Source organism: Lepisma saccharinum, chromosome 28 (assembly GCF_977018435.1).
Source record: "Lepisma saccharinum chromosome 28, izLepSacc3.1, whole genome shotgun sequence".
NCBI lineage: Eukaryota > Metazoa > Arthropoda > Insecta > Zygentoma > Lepismatidae > Lepisma > Lepisma saccharinum.
This window is the reverse complement of record NC_139256.1, coordinates 15,204,314-15,219,325: the sequence shown is the minus strand read 5'-3', so window position 1 is coordinate 15,219,325 and position 15,012 is coordinate 15,204,314. Positions and strand designations below refer to the sequence as shown.

Below are 15,012 nucleotides of genomic sequence, written 5' to 3'. Positions count from 1 at the left end.
ACAACAATTATTCGTAAATGGAGAGGGTTCAGAGATGTCTGGGTCGCAGACGTACATAAACATGCCCTTGTGCCGGAGACAGGAGAAAGAGTGGTTAGAGGCGAGCAAAGGAAGCGAGGGAGGGGGAGGTTAACAGCGCCTTGTTTCAGAATAAAAATAACTCTTCAAAGAAACTTGGAAAATTGTTAAAGCTGCAGGGATCGAGACACAGACTCTTCTCCTCCCATTCCAAAAAGTCCCAACTACGCTAATATTTTTCGGCTGGCGAAGTGTTACCCGTCGCTTTGCTACTACATCTGTCCAACTCAAGATTCGCAACTTAGTTACGAAGTCACTTTCTTCTTCTTTTCCTCCCCCACCCTTTTAAATGGAAGGTGGATGTGGACTTGCAGTGGGGTGGGATGTTGATGTTCACCACATGTTGGTGAAATGCGATTCCCGTGAATAGGCTTGGAAACAGAAATTCTTGAATTTGAACATTTTAAAGTGAAACTTGAAATCGATGCTATCAATTCAATAAGTACATTATTATTTGACATTATTACAACATTACTAGCAAGTACCGAGCTAATATGAACTATTAATCAATTAACTATTAATCAATTAACTATTAATCTTTCATACTCACCGCGATATGGCGCTAGTAATCATATTGCTTTCCAACTAAAGAGCCATATTGGAAATTCGTTTGGAAAATGTTATGAAGATAGGTCAAAAGAATGTGTGTATAACAGCTGATGTGCGCTAAGCGTAATATGTATGTAGTATGTAGATAATGCAATCCAAGCAACAACGTGGGATTAACAACGAACGTTGAGAAATGAAATAGAATTTACCCTGCGTTTTAGATGTTAAACAATGTGTTGAGTATCATACCCAATACCGTGGTTAATGAAAAATACACTACTTTGTTTTGTTTACATTTGACCTTTTTCCAACAGCTGACAGAAACAGAAAGCGAAAAGTTTCTTTATGCAGAGTGTAAATATAGAATTATTTTAAACTGACAACGAATCAACATAATTTAAAAATGACACTTTTCCCTTCTAAACAGCAGTTTAACTTATCCACTAAAAACCTCATCATTGCTTTTAATTTTAATATCCACCACTAGGGACGCTGCAGTCAAGTCCAGTTTGAACAATACACGTATTCACTTAGCTCGCCATAGACGTAAGTGAACACTCGTGTTCTCCAAGTATACACTGCCAACTTTACGCGCTTGTTACGTTGGTAACACTGTTCAGAGCTCCCCAATGCAACTTTCACCCATATCTTTCGTGTGAGCGGGAAGTTTCGGGAAATCTCCAACCAGGGACAGCTATGCATGTCGTGGAAAGTAAGGGTGGGATGGAAGGAGTTTGCAAGCTGGATGCGTGGGAGGGAAACGGAATCTGAAGGAAAGTTTCAGGGAAAGAAAAAAGAAATGAATAAAAAAACAGGTCTGGATTTTGACTACCTCCCACTTGTTTTCCCAAACAACTCCCATTTTCACCCATCCAGAAACGCGCGTCCCATCCTGTCGCAGTGTTAGCACCTAAGCAAATTTGCTGCAAAAGAAGTGTTGTCTTTCGTTTGGCACACTGCAAACGAAACACTGACTAATCCTTGAATGTATTCTCAGTCTTACGCCAGCACATGTCAATAAAAACAGCGAATATTACAGTACCCCAACGGCAAAAGAAACAGTAGGCGAATTGTCCATCATTATTTTCATTCGATCTGTATTACACAATGTGATGATAATGAATTGAAATAATGACGTCAATAAGCAGAGGGCAATGCCTGCTTCGAACCAACCTAGTTTCATTCCTTAAAAGAACATAGCATGTAGACTAAAAAAAATTGAAAATAGCGGTGGACAATTTGCCTACCATTATCTTTGCCGTTGACGTACCAATCAGGACAGTCGTGAAAAAAAAAAAAAAGAACCCTTATGCGCCGACCAAGTCTGTCCATCCGTGTCAACTATCCGAATCAGGGTTGGCAACATTTGTGTTTCTTTTAAAAGAAACAAAACAAACTTTTTTTAAACACGTTTTAAATGTTTTAAACAAGAACAGAAAAACATGTTTTAATCAAATAAAACGTTTAAAACATAACGCCAAGAAGACTTATTTTCTAATAAGGAATCTGTTAATCATCCAAGGATGGACTATGTTCCAATTATAAAATAAACTCTTGACTAACTTCTTAAAATACACATTTATGTTAGTCTTAAATATCGTATGTAGGCTTTTCGAGAAGCTTCAACAAATCCACAGTTGCCAGGCCCCACTGAGTCCACGTGGTAGATACTGTTTCTCTTTGTTTATATATACGACATTTTATCGTGAATGCAACAAAATATTGACATTAACAGCAATGTGCACATTTTGCAAAGTGTTAAGTGAGGAACAAAACGGTTTCATCCATGTAGTATTCAATTTTAAAATGATTTTAAACACCTTAAAAAAAACATAGCCAGGTGTTTTAAACGTGACCCACAGGTATTCATCATGATATTCTTCTTTGTTAATTCAATATACATTTTCAGCCACTGAACAGATCTCTATGCACAATAAACATAATTACACGCATTGTGTGGAAAGGCATAGATACAAAACACGCAAATAACCACAAACTAAGAAGAAAAAACATGTTTAAAACACTTTGTTTTAAACGTTTTAAACATTTGTGAAAAAAAACAAAACAAAGCCATGTGTTTTAAACGTTTAAAACAAGTTGTTTAAAACACTTTTGTTTCAAACATGCCAACCCTGATCCGAATCTTAGAAACCACTAGACCTCAACAAACACCGATGATGTACCGATAGACCTACCAAATACTATAAGGTGACCATGGGCGTATTAGCCCTTTTTTACTCTCTGTCCCGAATTTTTTGGAACGTAAAACGGGTCATCAAATGGTCCCGTTATTGTGACGACTTACCGGCATAGAATTACTAAATTCCACATTTCAATGTCAAATTGTAATATAATTAAGCCTTGTTTCCATATTTAAAAACACTAAGTTGCTGACCAAGGCAATTTATTATTAAGATAAAGTGTCTCTGTTAAGTGTTTTTATCTTAATAATAAATTGCCTTGGTCAGCAACTTAGTGTTTTTTTTCAATGTCAACAATGTGACACACAAATTTTCTTAAAATATTGGAATTTCTTCTCTGTTCGCCTGGAACTAATACCTCCACTGAACGAGTGCTTTCGTACATGAATGATTTGTGGACAAGTGACAAGAACGCTTTTTCAGTACAAACTTTGAAAGCTATGTTGATTAATAAGGTGAACTTTAATCGTACGTGTGTAAACTTCTACAAAATGTTCTTTTCAGAGAAGGATGTCCTGAAGAAGATCCATTCATCGGAAAAATATCAATGAATGACTAATTCTAAAGAACTGCTTGGTTGGAGTGCAGTGCTTATCACCATATTATGTAAGTTATTTACTCAGCATGTATTTAGCAAATTAGTTTTCAAACATAAGTGTTTATGACGAAACAGTTTTTATATTAATGTGTGCACGTCCCACTTTTTCCCTTCAAGAAAATATGAAAAATGTCCTGTTTTGTTGTTTTAAGAATCTGGCCTCCTTAGAATAGTAGTTAAATGTAACATTAATTAACTGCATGCCCTTGAGATTCAACATATAAATACAGGGTGTCCCAAAAATGTACATACATTTTTTTTAGTCTGTAACTGAATTTTCATTCTTTCGAAATGTAAAAATTTGAAGTAATGACTGAAACGAGTCCAAATTTGGAGGAAATGATATTGAAAGTGTTCCTGGTTCAATGACTTGTGGAGTTTGGTGATCTTGATTGCACTTCGCCTCGCCGATGGCGCAGTGGTAATAACGTCGTCGCATTGCAATCAAGGGGTCCCGGGTTCTATACCCCGTGGAGGCACATAGTGGTTCGGATCCACTTTAAACTTTAGGTCCAGTCCCGATTAGCCTTAATGTGCATAAAGTGGACTTAAAACGCTAAATCAACCAAATCGTTTGTTCTTCCCCACATGGCTATCAACGCCACATGCCACGTGATCAAGCTGCAGGCCCAGCAGTCCACTTGACATGGAACAAACGGCTTTCAGTCGATCGCACATCGTATATTCAGCTGAAGGGGTTTATCCTGGACCTCCGAGATGGGGTAACCTCAACGTTGTCGCCTTGTAATCAAGTGGTCCAGGGTTCGATGCTCAGTGAAGCCCATAGTGGTTCGGCGGATCCCATTTTTACTGCAGGGCCAGTTCTGGGGAGTGCAAAAATAATACGAGTTGGCAACTCTGACTGAGCCGCAAGAAAAGGAACGAAAAAAATCTCGAACAGAAGCTCGCTCCCTTCCCTTTCCGGGTGCTTTCGCTCGTCATCACCTGAATTTCATTACTGGGACGGTCCCCCATATAGCTCGTCACCAGGAACGAGAAGAAGGGGTGGGATGGGGAAGGAAAACTTGTGTTGTCACGTGTGTAAGCAAGCATGGTATCGTCGGTAGAACGAGACCAACTCCGCCCTTCTTTCAGTATTTTCGCCAATATCATACCGGCCTCCGTAGCCTAGCGGTTACAGAGCAATGTCATCCGGTAAGCATAAAATGACACCCCCATTTCCATTTTTGAGAGTGAAGAGTTATAAGTATACGGAATATCTCATTGTGTATTAAATACATGGGAAATTCTGTGCTGGACGTGCTGATGTATATAATTTACAAGTTTAATTAATAGTTTTAACCTACGATAGTATATGAGCACACGATAGATGAATAAACAGTGTTTTTAACCAGGATTTTAAAACTGATAATTGCTGAGAACAGAAAAAAGTATCGCAACTCAAAAAAACGTTACTTCATCCGGTAAGACTTTGTTGTTTCATTATATATTCTTACCTTCGCTATAGACCAGATATAGAAAAAAATAATAAAATAAAGGGAGTCTGTGTTGTGAGTAAAAGAAAGATTACCACGGTAAATAGTGACAAAACTTCATATAGGGGGGGGGGACAGAGTTGAATAAGTTGTTAAAAAAACCGACCTCCGAGCCAGAGTGGTTAGCACAGCTTGGCTAGAGGTCCGGGTTCGAATTCCGTTCTGCGCATATGTGTTCTTGGTTCATCTTATCATCCTCATCGTCGCGATTAGCCAAAAGTGGAAGAAAAGCGACGCTACATAACGAAAATCAAAACAAAGAAATTAACGTGTCACAGTTAGCATTACCTTACTTACAGAAGTAACGCCTTGCCGTTAACTTGTCATTCATAAGGACATTTAACTGTTTACACAAGTATCAGAAGTTTAACTTGTGTATATAAAGTTACAGAGGGTAATGATGTGATCATTGCATGCTTACCAGAGGCGCAACCACGATTTTTGTCTGGGTGGGGGGAGGGGGCAAGTACCGGTAGGATAAACGTGTCAATAATAATAATAATAATAATGGTATTAATATTGGCATTTTATCCTCGTATTCTTTCAACACGTTCAATTTCACATTAGCTAATAATGGAAAACAAGCACACAAATTGTATCTTTGAAAGACAAAAATGACGAATATAATTATTCTTTCATGTAGAACATATGTTTTGCACATATGCAACATGTAGCGACGTAAAATAAGAAAATACATATGCAACATGTTAACACTAAATTGCGCATGTTTCTTTATTACATATTTTATTTAAATACTAATCAATTCATCCACCTCATAACAAACCAACAGCAAAAATTATATAAATTGTGCTCCTCCCAAAAACAATTGTTCATACATTCAAAACAAAACTGTTTAGCAGCAACAGTCTGAAGTACATATCTGGGCTTACTTCTATTTCTAGTAATTTACAATGCGTTACAGAAAAGAACCATATTGAGAGTGAAGCGAGTTAGAACATTTTTAGATCAAATTTCTGCAAACTGAAAACAATATTGATTTAATAGGGCGCAAATAATTTCACGGGACGCCACGGATATTCTGTTTTACATTTTTTTCAATTAGATTGTTCTTCTCCCAGGGCTGACTTCCGCCGCCCCCTAGCTACGGCATTGAACATCACGAGACTAAGAAAAGCAGATACTGCGAGCGAAGCGATCAAGAAAATTTTACGAAACGTATTTCTATTTGCATTAAATTTGAAATCGAGGGCGCAGGGCAATTGTCCCTCTGTGTCCCCCTTGCAGGTACGCTTGAAAGTCTGGAAGAAAAATGCAAGAGATATGAAAACTAATCCCATCGTGAGTATCATTTTGTCCTGCTACTCTTAGATTCTGCTAGCCTTGCATTTCTTTACTTCAATGTTTGCTCCCCCTAGAACTGGTTTCCGTCCAAGGTCGGGGGGCAGGGGGCGGGGGCGGACAATGTCCCCCTCTGCTCTGTGGTTAAGCTTGTCCTTATGGCATGACAACCTAGCACCCCGAAACGAAATCCGAAATACGCCACTAGCTTCGAACCATACACACACACATTCCGCAGCGCTGAACTAAGCAGTGCATAGCTTTGGAGGGACTGATTCATACCAAGAAACGCAGTTACCAGTCTAACCAGGGAGAGAATAGATTTACGATTTTAGTGACTCACATTCTCCTGGCTGCTAGGGCAATGCGTCAATCTGTCTGGGCATGTTCTATGTGTTTTTATAACAATCCCTTCCCACTCTCCCTGAAATGTCAAATGAGCAGGGGAAGGTGTTCGTCGCAGTGTGCTGTTCTTCACCCCACAGACTTTTCTAGTCAACGACATCTTGTTCTAAACCTTATCAGCTGTTTGCTACGCAGGGGCGGCGCGAGGGAGTGCTTGCGCACCCCCTACGTTCAACTGAACACACTAACTAACCCTTAGAGTGTCATATTATGTCATGTCGTCATATCGAGCGTCGAATGTTAGGTAAATATCTATTAACATCAGCAGCCGTTTTTTTTCTTTCGTGAGCATTGTTGTTATGAGTTTTTTCTTCCTTTGTTTCTTCAAGTGGTCTGTTTGTGGTTTTCGATATTGCCTACAGATTAATGTAAGTTATGTTTTCCTTTCTTTTTCTTTTGCATTGTTGATAAACGGTTTATTTTCCGCCTATTTGTTCTTCCTCACACTGGAGCAAACATTTCAGCTGCTTTCAAGGTATCACCAAGTCGCTGACCAAGTCGTGCTCGGGTGTAAAACATGGTAAGTGACATTTTTGGTTATTTTTGAGTTACAAAGTAAAATGTGCCATCCTTCAATTTTTGAGTGAAATTGCCATTTCATACAATTTGCATTGGACTCAGTGAAGCCTTGTGAAATCGGTAAACATAACACGAAAACAATTTATCTGCAGTATATTTTCTAATAACCTTTTCTCTTAATGAACTCAAATCAACAAAAAGTCACTTATCATGTTTTACACGCGAGCCATTCATTTAACGCAAGTTGTAACGTGAAGGGTAGTTTTCTTGTTAATACGTTCTGTGTATTTGTAACATGTCTAGTAAACGTACCATTTCAGGCTTTTTCAAAACCCGTTAGAAAGAGGCCCAAAGTTGACGAAGAAATTTTACAGTTCGTTGTTGGGGATAGTGCGGCAGAAGGGATTTTAACGAAGACGAAGTTGCTGTGCACTTCGCGTTTTGTCCTGAAGTGGCAGACTGAACGTACTATGTATTTGGTACCTCCATTGGTTACATTGAAAAGGTTCAAAAATTGTGTTTTTAAAGACAAGGATAATTTCATTTTTTATTTCACTACATAGTTCAATAAGACTGCAACGTGTATCTGAATGTTTACACTGTATAACCACTTTCTTGGAGTAATACTTAATACATATCATCATGGACGTCCAGGGGGAGGGCAAGGGGGGCACAGCCTCCCTGGAAAATGAATGTCAATCTAAAGTTATTATATTTCAGACATACAATTTAATTTCAGTCAGTAATTTTTGTAAATCAGTGGCGGCGATTAGGGGTGCAGTTACCCCCCGCTTTTTGCTCTCTTGTCCCCGCACTATGCTAAACCTTATCTACTACGGGAAAGAAAACTATCCTTGCTCCCCCCTCCCCGTTTTGGCACCTTGCTCCCCAGTTTTGAAAGGTTGCATGCGTGTTTCATGGTTTTCCGTATTTTCAGCATCGCACCCCCTAAATTTCTTTCCGCACCCCCTCAGCACCCCTTGATGATTAATCCTGGCGCCGCGGCTGTTGCTACGGGCAAGAGCTTGTGTAATTTTAGACCACAGTGGCCATTTTGTTTTAACATGCAACAAAGCTTCAAACTAAACCTTGCCTTCTAACAGCAATCAGTCACGATGTTTTTTTGTTTTTTTTTAGTGAACTACAAACTATCCACCTAATTGTAATTTTTCCTGCTTCTGCAAGTCAAAATAGCTATTACTTTGCGCGCCATTTCACAAAATGCACTATAATCCCAAGAAACCAAAAAATAATAATAGACAGAATATTTCCGACGGAAGTGCAAAAAAAGCATGACTAATATTACATTTCTTACGCCTTTGAAAACTTGATGCAATTTCAGGAAAAATATCTGCGAATTTACATGCGAACATTGTATATATAATTTCGTAGTAGCAAAACGTATATGCCCCGCTCGCTATCTTTGTTAACATTTCTTACTGATTTTAAATTGAAATAATCAGTAGATTCAAAGCAAACATTATTATTACAAGCAACGTCCCAGCTGTTCCCATGGGCACAAAAGCATTGTGTACTGTAATAATTATGAATTACATTTTGCTAATCAAAGAATTGTGTTAAGAACTGGAATGTGACCAGTGATATCTTCTCCTGTTTGCATCTAATTACGAGCGATTTATTTAAATTTACAACTATTACTATTTACGAAACAATCGGGTAGTTAGTTTAGTTTGTTATCAAACAAATAAGGCATACAATTTAGAAGAATTGTAAGCATCAGGGGGAAAATGTTAGTTACACCACTGCAGTAATGTGTGTATAATCAACCAGTATTTATTTCGCACCCTATGCAAGTGTACGTAATAAATTATGAATTGATACTGCCCGACTACACAACTGACAGGGAAGCTTAATTGTTTGCGTTACAAATTAAATCCAACTGATATGAAAAAAAAAACAGAGATTTGTACTTACCAGATATTAAATATTAATCCTCATCCTACGTAATTTTACAATTTGTACTGGATGTTCGTCTGCAGATGTCAAAAAGTTTGTTTAAATCAATTTCACGCTCAGATAGTCATAGCAGGACTGAAACTAGTTTAAAGTTGAATCAGAACAGCTGTGCAATGTGCCTCCACCATGAATCGAACCCGGGACTTCTTGAATTCAATGTGACAGCGTAAGTACACAAGCAGCGTGGTGCACGTGGTGCACCTACTTGCATTATGTCAAGTAGGCACACTCGTTTGTAGTTCCGCCAACTTCGCTTACACAGAGTTACGTGTGGAAACAGTCATCCACGGAACTATATTTAACATTAGCTTCGGTCATTTATCACTAAACGCTCCATATCTAATGAAAAACACACTAGCACTTTGTTACAAAGCACAAGGCAAGGAAACATTCAACGCAGCGCCACAAACTGCAAGCAGTAACTGAGTGGATAGGAAGCAAGTCGCAACAAGAAACAGATCACCTGAAAAGTTTATCTTTTGGCGCTATCACTATACTCACTTCACTGACATAAACAGCAGGGGGTGCTCGTTGCTATGTGAAGTACGTATGCATTACGTCATCTGGGAGGATCGGGTTTGACGGTTCTCGTTGCTATGTGCAGTAAGTTTGGTGCGGGGTACATTTAGCTACTAACACGTCGCAAAAATCGGAACAAGCAGGTTGTTGATTTTGTAGCGTTCGATTTATTTTTATTGTATTTTTGTACTTGTAGACTGCAATCATGTCTAATTGTGCTGTAGCAACCTATGAAAACTATAACCAGAAAACTAAAGGAACTGACATAAAATATCATAGATTTCCAGTCGATAATTGCGTAAGTAAACAGTGGATTCATGCTTGTAGACGAAATGTAAAAAACGCAAGTGTGCCGTGCCAATTATTGTGAAGAAGACTATTTGCGAGATCTAAAAGCAGAATTTCTGTATTTTCCACCAAAGAACATGCTGAAGCCAACTGCAGTGCCATCGCTAAAATTACACCCAATTACTTTAGTACCAAATAATCGAGGAAATGGTGTAGTTCTCCTAAACACTTATCTTCACAATATGATTCGCTTGTAGGACGTGTTGATAAGGTTTGCAGAGATGTACGCTACGAAAGACATGCAATAAGGAGACGTGCCCTAAACAGGCTAAAGACTATGCTGCCAAAAAAGAGAAAAATATATAGACGAAGGTATATACACAAACTGCAAGCAATGTTTCGTTGTTGGAAAACATATTCGATCGTTTACAAAGGAGAAACACACGTCTGCATAATGAAGCAAATAAATTAAAGATTACAAACAACCTCTTTCAACCTGTTTTAACTAAATAAAGAAGTTCAAAATCTACAACGTAACCTAACCGACAGTACTACAAGAAAAGCCATCAATATCTTGAAAATGTGTTCAACTAGTGTGAAGTATGTAGTGAGCCTAACTGATTTGGTATATGTAAGTCGGATTTATAATTACTAACAAATTCATTTATTTAACACAAACCGATGTTGATTGTGATTTGAATGTTCAAATTATTGTGAAAAACGTTGTCGGAAATGTGCATTTCGAAGATCGCGTATTAACTTTCACGCTATTGGAAATGAAATTTACTTACATCTTCAATTCGAGTTACATAGCGTTGAATGCACGATGGTAAATATTGCATGAGTGAATATTACACCCATTATTGAAATTTTTGCAACTTTGTTCAATATTGGTAATTTACAAATACATTGTGGATAATTTTGTAGCCTTGTACTCAATATAAACCAATGGATGTTACATTATTTCTTTGTAGTACATTTCTGTAAAAAAGAGCAAGATCTATGATTAATGTAATGCAAGTTACTTCGTTATTGTACAAATGTGTGTCGCATATCAGCCTTGGAGTATATTTCCGGTTATACAACTCAGACACAAATGTAAATGTAAACGGAAAATCTGCGGACAAAGTTCTTTAACGATTAATCATTTGTACACTTGCACGGTCAATCATTGTGAGTTCATGTAACTTTTCTCCTTTATTGTTTAATTAAACAAAGAACCAAGATATTTTCATCGATATTCTCAAAGAGTTTCATTTACCGTGTGATCATGAATCTATTTCTATAGGCTTGAATTAGTAGGTTAAGACATTTAAGTTTGATGTTCCTAGCACTCATCAAGTATTTCGAGTAGGTTAACTTAGTTAAATTAGTACTTGTACACTTTGTCCCGTCTTCTGCACGCGTTTGTATGTAAAGTTCTTAATACGAAAAAATACTTTTCAGAACTATGACAACGATAACTTGCAGCCAAATTTGAACCAGAGAATTTAAAATATCTGCAAATTACAAACTGGAATTGCGTTTTCAAAGTCTGAAACTACTATCTTACAAACTATTTCATCATTCTTCCTCTACATAAAACTTTCCAAAAAAAATTTGCATGTGGAACTTTGATCCGTACGTAAATTATTGTACAGTAAATACATATATGAAGAAGGTTGGGAATTCTTTCGAATTTAGAGTAAGTTTCAAATGCAGAGTAAAATTTTATCTAGATTGTATATTGCTTCTTTCACTTGATAATTTCAAATATAAAGTTACATTATGGAGAATGGTAAAGATTGGATTTTAAGTATATCAGTATAATTTTAATACTTTCTGATGTTATGTAAAATTTGAAATGTTCCTGGAAATGATTGCAACGTTCTGAATGAATAAGAAGGAACTAATCAGTCAGAAAACTAAATATTAGGCTTTTGTAGTGCGTTGTGTTAAATGTTGTAAATATATTATACAGGACTACTATCGGATTAAAAATTAGGGATATTCAAGTTTGGACTCAATTAAAAGTTAATCAGTCGAACCACATAAAAACGAGTTACATCAAAATTCAGCTTATTCAATTCTGTGTTAATCTATAGTTACCAGTTTATTTTTGATTATGCCTTCTATTTTTATCATCGTGAGAACAAAATAGGATTATTTTTTAGTTTGGCAAACTATCGCTCTCTTTGAGATTCTATAAATAAAGAACGGGTGTTTTTTTTATATATAGATTATATATTATATAGTTTATTTATTTATTATCCAAACTCTAATATCCATAATTCATAATCCGATAGTACTCCTGTGACGTTCTGTGAGGCCCGTAGTACCTCGGAGGCCTCTGTCGATATCCTTGGCGTAGTGGTTAGCACATCGCGCTTCGACGCCAGGGGTCCCTGATTCGAATCCAATCGGGTCAGACATTGGTTTGTCCTTAATGAGAAAATTGAGAATTTAGTAAATGTGATAGTATATGTGAAAACAAATATTTATTGATTGATTTGCTTAATTTACTTCGCTTCTTGTGCCACTTTTGGCTAATTTGCGAAGATAGGGATGAGTGATGAAATGATGAATGAACACTCACAAACATTCATGCTCAAGCCAGGATTCGAACCCAAACCTCTGGCGTTGAAGTTTGATGTGCTAACCACTACGCCAAGGAGGCCGGCTTGTGGAAACAAAGAAAGAGATCCTCTTATGGGTTTTACTTTCATATTTAAAAAAGACAGAAAAGCAAAAATAAACCAAATCTGTCAATCAATTCTTTCTTTGTAACTCTTTCACTATGCAATTCTTCTTTAGCATGCAACGTTTCTTATTAAAATCATAATACGATTTATAAAATTATGAAATCTGAAATTCTAATGAGAACACGGACAACCTTCTTTGTAATATATCGATCAGGTTTCAGAAACATGAATTTTTACAATACGTTTGCATGTGCAATTTTCCCTCTTTTAAAAGTAGCATGTTTTAATTATGTTACTAATCATTAAAGGAATACCTCAATACCACCCCGAAGTATGATAATTAATATTTACCCCTCAAAGTAATGAAACACTTTCCCTCTCTGAAACTCGCATAGAAATGATAGCGGCCGTTTGCTTCGGCCAAGCCCCGAACGAACATAACCGAAGGGGCACCGAGCATAACCGATCCTCCCACATGACGTCATGCGCTCGTGCATGATCGGCAATTTTCGGATGGCGCTACCTTATAGTATATTAAGTTACCTTGATAAACAGGGCTGCCAACTTGATGATGCTAAAAGAGTGAATCATTCAACTTTCGTCGTTCAATAGAAACACGTCAATACACTTTTACAATTCAATTGATTCTCTTTTTTTTGTTTTCCAATAACATACTTGAAGCACGTATTTTTACATACATAGTGCGAAATTATCGTTCAATGAAAAGTAGAGTGGAGTACAATATAAATATGCAGTTCAATTTTTTATACAGCATGATTGAACACGAACAATAATTTTTATTAATTTCAGTTTAAATCTTGCTTCTTGGTCGTTTTATTATTTTCGAGAAGGTGGAAAATCTCTAAACAAATGTCATAAAAATAAGTGAATGGCTACAGTGCTCTCTAGGTCACTGGCGTACGCAAGGGGGGGGGGCTGATGGCGCTACAGCCCCTCCTTCGAAATTTTTAGAAAATCAACATTTTCAAATAAAAGCGGTAAAGAACTAATGCGACCCCAGCATAAAGTGATCTCCCCATTTCTATTTTTGAGAGTGAAGAGTTCTAAGTATACGAAATGTCTTATTGTGTATCCTTCAGACAGGCAATTGTTTTTCCCATTTAAATACATGCTGATGTATATAATTTGCTGTATATTAATTTGCAAGTTTAATTAATAGTTTTAACCTACGATATTATATGGGCACACGATACATGAATAAACAGTGTTTTTAACCAGGATTTTAAAACTGATAATTGCCGAGAACAGAAAAAATATCGCAACTCAAAAAACGTTACTTCATTTGAAAGATTTCTTACCGGCAATACTTCTTAGAAAATACGTTTTCTTGACATTTTTATGTTAAAAACGTGTTCTTGTACTTGATTAACAACCATTTAAAACGTAAAAAACGTTTTATTTTTATCACGAAAAACAATACAAGTTTTGCCAATAGTAACCTGCCGCGCTTGATACTTTGAAGAGGGTGCGGTAGGGGGAAGCACAACATCCACTGGAAAACATTCCATCCCGCAAACGGGATAAAAAAAAGAATATATATTGGCTTCACTCATTCATCATCGTAATTAAAGTGAAATTCACCAGACCTTCGCTTGTTTCTCGTGGCCAGAAGGTTCCCTCGAGCTACAGCTCAGAGGAAAGCGAGCGAGGATCTTCCACTCGGGACTCAGATGAAAAGGTGAAATTAAATCCGTAATTAAATTCAGAAAGAGAGCAATAAATCAAATTAATACCCGTCCCGTGTCGATTGGCGGGGGCAAAACTTTCTGCACCGCAACGCGCGTTATGTTAAAATTAATATAAAGTTTTAAATTAATGGCAATTAACATGGCGAAGTTCGCAGACTGAAGAATAAGGCAGGTTTCATTGATTTTTCCAAAAGACTAGAAAGAAGGAGAGAGAGAGAGAGAGAGAGAGAGAGACCGTGGAAGATGAACCATTAGGTAGAGACGCAATTTAAGGGGATGTTACAGTGTTCTTACCTTAATAGGATAACAGGCAATAGGATGCGTAATCCGGGAGGGAGAGGGTGGGATTTATTCACTAATAATATTGTCCTAAAATTTCCCCCAACCAAAAATTTCTGTGAAAGGGAGAGTTTCTGTTACAACAAATATAAGAAATTAGTTTTGACTTCAAGCAGTGGCGGCGATTAGGTTACAAAACTGGGTGTGCAAGGACAGAAGGACAGGACAGTTTACTTTCCCTTGGTGGATAAGGTTTAGCATAGTACGGATGCAAAAGTGGCAAAGGGGGGGGGGGAGTGTCCCCTCAGCCCCCTAATCGCCGCCACTGACTTCAAATATACTTTACTAAGGATAATGTCGAAAACATACACAAATGAACGAAGAAAAATGCCCGACTCTATGCCTGCTGGGATG

General features: G+C 37.3%; 1 protein-coding gene across 1 annotated transcript in view; it reads right to left on the bottom strand.

The window, feature by feature from the left end:
* Positions 1 to 9,416, bottom strand: part of mnb (minibrain) — a 366,137-nt gene extending 356,721 nt beyond the window's left edge. The window contains exon 1 of the mRNA XM_083114152.1: positions 9,081 to 9,416. The gene's annotated coding sequence lies outside the window, so the exon portion shown is untranslated. The remainder of the gene's footprint in view (positions 1 to 9,080) is intronic.
* Between the last annotated feature and the right edge of the window lie 5,596 nt (positions 9,417 to 15,012).